The sequence below is a fragment of the Macrobrachium rosenbergii genome, chromosome 13 (genome assembly GCF_040412425.1).
Source record: "Macrobrachium rosenbergii isolate ZJJX-2024 chromosome 13, ASM4041242v1, whole genome shotgun sequence".
Taxonomy (NCBI): domain Eukaryota; kingdom Metazoa; phylum Arthropoda; class Malacostraca; order Decapoda; family Palaemonidae; genus Macrobrachium; species Macrobrachium rosenbergii.
In genome coordinates, this window is record NC_089753.1 from 23,113,918 (window position 1) to 23,119,215 (window position 5,298).

The 5,298-nt window shown below is 33.9% G+C and overlaps 1 protein-coding gene and 1 long non-coding RNA gene across 14 annotated transcripts in view; one reads left to right on the plus strand and one right to left on the minus strand.

Annotated features, from left to right (window-relative positions):
• LOC136845018 (uncharacterized) overlaps nucleotides 1-2,492 on the minus strand; it is a 17,536-nt gene extending 15,044 nt beyond the window's left edge. For all 3 annotated transcript variants that reach the window (XR_010855042.1, XR_010855041.1, XR_010855040.1), the window contains exons 1-2: nucleotides 2,315-2,492; nucleotides 374-551 (exon numbers count right to left, since the gene is read on the minus strand). This is a non-coding gene — a long non-coding RNA (uncharacterized lncRNA). The remainder of the gene's footprint in view (nucleotides 1-373; nucleotides 552-2,314) is intronic.
• The window catches only part of LOC136845024 (longitudinals lacking protein, isoforms H/M/V-like), a 345,912-nt gene that overhangs the window by 86,938 nt on the left and 253,676 nt on the right, over nucleotides 1-5,298 (plus strand). The gene's annotated exons all lie outside the window — the stretch shown is intronic.

Genomic DNA, 5,298 nt, shown 5'->3' on the forward strand with positions numbered 1-5,298 from the left:
GAATCAAATAAGAATGAGCTTCAGAAGAAAAAATTAGCCAACAGAGGAACCTTTAGCAAAAGCAAACATATAAAAAACGACTGCTCTTTCAGTACTTCCATTGGCACTGCTGCTTGTAAAAATCATTTATCGCTGATAAATGTTTAACTAACCAGTATTAATATCACACTTGATACATTACAGAAGAAAAAGTTATACCCAATAATATAGCAAGATTGTGTACAATATATTTATGACAATTATCCACATAAATTACTAACCAAGGAAAAATATTTGTAAACAATATTTTTCCTTCAAAATAAAAATAACCTATGCCACATAATGAATAACTGACTTCAGTGCTTCATTATCGGACATAAAAAAAACTAATTACCTGGGCCTTGAGTTTCCACAAAGTATGAGAATTCCTTTAGCTGCTTATTAATGAAAACTCATGCTGATGGTAAGTAAGTATTTGTGCTACTTATTCTTTTGCTGGTTGCATAAAAACATGTACACAATATCCCTGTAGTCCTTTGGATTAATGATTTGGCATTCAACTTGAAGTGTTTCTGAAATGAAGATGAATTTTTTAGATCACGAAAAAGGAATCATGATTCTCAAGACTAATGACATCGTGAGACATTATACTTGTTTATGATAATGGAGTAGTGAATGCCACTAATTAGTGATAAATCATTTAGGCAGGAACAATTTTCCATAAATTTTACTCAACTTGCCAAAACATCTAAGTGTAATAAATTAAAATATGAGCAATTTGTTTCAGTAAATACAAACTAAAGTTGTGTACATATCTTAAATGTTCCAAAGGTCTAAATGACATGATAAATCTAGAACAGACATTAACGTGAATCTAATAATTTTACCAAAGGTCTTTATTGCTGCTCATTTAGTTAAAGATCATTCTTTCAATAATTATCAATCCTCAACTTCCACCATTTAACAACCTCAGGGAAATAAATGTCTTACTAGTTAGATGGCCTATAAACAAAATTCACTTTAAAAATTTATATATATATATATATATATATATATATATATATATATATATATATATATATATATATACATACATACATACATATATGTATATATATACATATATACATATATATTTGTATGTATGTATAAGTATATATACAATGGTCAAGGTTAAAAAATGTTAGCTACTGATTAAATCTTGCCGAATTATTAAGGACTGAAAAAATCCATACTGGAAATTGAAAGCTTGAGTTAATTCTCAAGCAATGGTAGAAGTAAAACAATGATTAAGGGGCTTTGTAAAAAAAAAAAAAATATCCTACTACATTCAGTCAAGTTAATTTTCCTGTTGAAAATGGAAGTTGGTAAAGACTAGCTATTGGTATGAAGTTTTGTAACCTACTATACCTTGGTGATTAACAATGAAAAAACTGACAAAAGGTGCAGGCTTAAACAGTTCACCATAACTGACAGAAAGTGCAGGCATAAACAGTTCACCATAACTGACAGAAGGTGCAGGCTTAAACAGTTCACCACAACTGACAAAAGGTGCAGGCTTAAACAGTTCACCACAACTGATAAAAGGTGCAGGCTTAAACAGTTCACCACAAATGACAAAAGGTGCAGTCTTAAACAGTTCACCACAACTGATAAAAGGTGCAGGCTTAAACAGTTCACCACAAATGACAAAAGGTACAGGCTTAAACAGTTCACCACAACTGATAAAAGGTGCAGGCTTAAACAGTTCACCACAACTACAAAAATCTTAGGCTCAACCAGTTATTTACACTTCATGCAAAACATTTTTGAAAGTTTTAATAACCAAAATCCTTGCAATGCCTTAACCCAAACTTACATTTCACCTAAAGTGCAAACAGCATGAAATGTACAGTGGAACCTGTGACTTACAAAGTACTTGATCTGTTACATTAACCATTACATAAATAAAAAGAATGAAGCAAATAAGAATGATCTTCAGAAGAAAAATTAGCCAACAAAGCAACCACAAGAAAAAGCAAACAAACTGCTAAAAACGACTGCTCTTTCAGTACTTCCATTGACACTGCTGCTTGTAAAAATCTTTTATCGCTGATAAATGTTTAACTAACCTACAGTATTAACATCACACTCCTGATAATTACAGAAGAAAATGTTATACCCAATAATATAGCAAGATTGTGTACAATAAATTTAGGACAAGTATCCATGTAAATTACTAACCAAGGAAAAATATTTGTAAACAATATTTTAACTTCAAAATAAAAATAACCTATGCCACATAATGAAAAACTGACTTCAGTGCTTCATTACCAGACAAAAAAAAACTAATTACCTGGGCCTTGAGTTTCCACAAAGTATGAGAATTCCTTCAGCTGCTTATTAATGAAAACTCATGCTGATTGTAGGTATGTATTCATGCTACTTACTCTTTTGCTGGTTGCATAAAAATATATACACAATATCCCTGTAGTCCTTTGGATTAATGATTTGGCATTCAACTTGAACAGTTTCTGAAATGAAGATGAATTTTTCAGATCACGAAAAAGGAATCATGATTGTCAAGACTAATGACATCGTGAGACATTATACTGTACTTGTATGATTATGGGGTAATGAATGCCACTAATTAGTGATAAATCATTTAGGCAGGAACAATTTTCCATAAATTTTACTCAACTTGCCAAAATATCTTTGTGTAATAAATTAAAATATAAGCAATTTGTTTCAGTAAATACAAACTAAAGTTGTGTACATATCTTAAATGTTCCAAATGTGTAATTACAATTATGATAAATCTAGAACAGACATTAACAAGAATCCAATAATTTTATCAAAGGTCTTTATTGCTGCTCATTTAGTTAAAAATCATTCTTTCAATTATCAACTCAACTTCCACCATTTAACAAACCCAGGGAAATAAATGTCTTACTAGCTAGATGGGCTATAAACAAAATTCACTTAAAAAACTTTATATATATATATATATATATATATATATATATATATATATATATATATATATATATATATATATTATATATATATATATATATATGTATATATATATATTATATATATATATATATATATATATATATATATATATATATATATATATATATATATATATATATATATATATATATATATATATATATATATATATATATATATAATGTACAATAACTGAAAATGACAGAAATATCAATGTATTCTAACAAACTTTACTTTTGAAAATTACAAATTTTTAATCAATATGTATTTTTCCTAACATTCAAAGCTGAGGTCTTTACTTAGGGAAAATTCTCATGTGCAGCTGGAAACTGGTTAAAAAAATTCAACGTAATACGATATCAAGGTAGCTTGGAAACAACAGAAGATACTGTTACCATTGTAGATTTGATAGAGAAACATTAATCAAGGCAGAAGAGATTTGCCAATCGTCGAAGAAAGAGCATGTAAAGAAAGAACAAGTGCATTTCGACAGAGAAAGACAAGGATTTAGAATGAGCAAAAGATGAAGAGACTGGTTAAACAATCGACTAAATAAACATAACATCAGTATAAACAAAACTCGCCACACATATTTTTAATAAAACTGCCACCTGTATACCTATACAATTAGTCCTATTGGTGCTAAGCTCATACTTCTAGGTGCCGATGCTGGCAGAAGTCGCATATGTAGCGAGGATTAACGTTTGCCAAAACGATCTTTCAGTTAACGCATTATACGAGACTATGATCGTGAAAAATGGAGGCAGCTGACGGAGGGCACAGAACCACATTGCCCCAAGAACCGACCCAGCTCCCTGGCAGCAGAATCTTTCAACTGTTGTAGGGCAGTCCTAGTGCTGCTGAAACTGATTTTTGTGATGGGATATATTGTCCTGTAAGTGCTTTAATGTAATTGGTTAGTGTTGTAAGTGCTCTACATTTGGTATCTACATTTTCATCGTGAAAACCCTTGAAAATGTTTCCTGTGTAAGTATGATTTAGATACAATCATGCAGCATAAGTCATCCAATACTGAACAATATATAATTAACTCTTATTATGAGGACACATCTATGCAATACACTTGTTATCCTTGCAATTTACCTTCTTCTTCTACTATGACAAATTGGTTCGGAGTGGGCGCGTCATCGTCGTGGACCTCTCCAGGCGGTGGAACGCACGGCCGCCTGGATCAAACGTCCACAATACAACCCCACTGCGAAGACCAGGGAGGGAGAAGAGGAGGAGTGGCTCCCCAATGCTCTGCAGGGTACCGCGCCGGGGTGGCGCCCGGCGCAGCTGGATCTCCAGTTTTCTCTGAAGGGATATGGTAACCCGGCTACTATATCCCTACAATTAATCCTAGCCGGTGACATAGAATTAAACCCAGGCCCCTACACATGTCCCATCTGCAGCACACGAGTCACAGCTTCGCGCGGGGTGGATCAGTCCACTGCAACTTGTGTGGTGGGTGGGTACACCTTCGGTGCACCACACTGAGAACACTAAAAGACTACAATGTACATTGGAAGTGCATCATATGCCGTAACACACAAATCAAACATCCCCACAAACCCCAACACCCCCATAGCACACACTCACCTAACGCCCACAGAAATGCACCACTAAATACACACTCACCTAACGCCCGCAGAAAATGCACTCACACACTTAGACATAATCGCCGCAACATAAACATCTTACAATTAAACATTGACGGCATTCGCAACAAACACATTGAACTAAAACATTTCATGCACAAACAAAAGATCCACATAGCCATCATTCAAGAAACAAAACTGAAACACACACATAAAACACCCAACATACCAAATTGCACAGCCATCAGACAAGACAGACAACATGGTGATGGCGGAGGCCTCATCACATACATACACCATAACATATCCTACATTGAAAAAACGCAGCACATCAGAACACTAACACAAGTAGACAGACATACAGAACTACAAGCATTTAATATCAAAATAGGGCACAATAAACAAATCACAATCATCAACACATACATCCCTCCAGAATATTCACCGGGTTTACCAGCAAACTTCACAATCAGACTGCAGGCGTTGAATACCCTCCCAGATATACTTCTGGGAGGAGATTTCAATGCCAAACACACAGACTGGTACGCCCACCAAGGCATCACACAAAGAGGCACAGACATCTCAACACAATTAGACCAGCTATACATACTAAACAACACAGATATGCACACACACATACCACACCAAGCCAATTTTAGTCTCACTTCCCAGACATAACATTTTGCTCACCCAACATAGCACCATCAATCACATGGAAAAA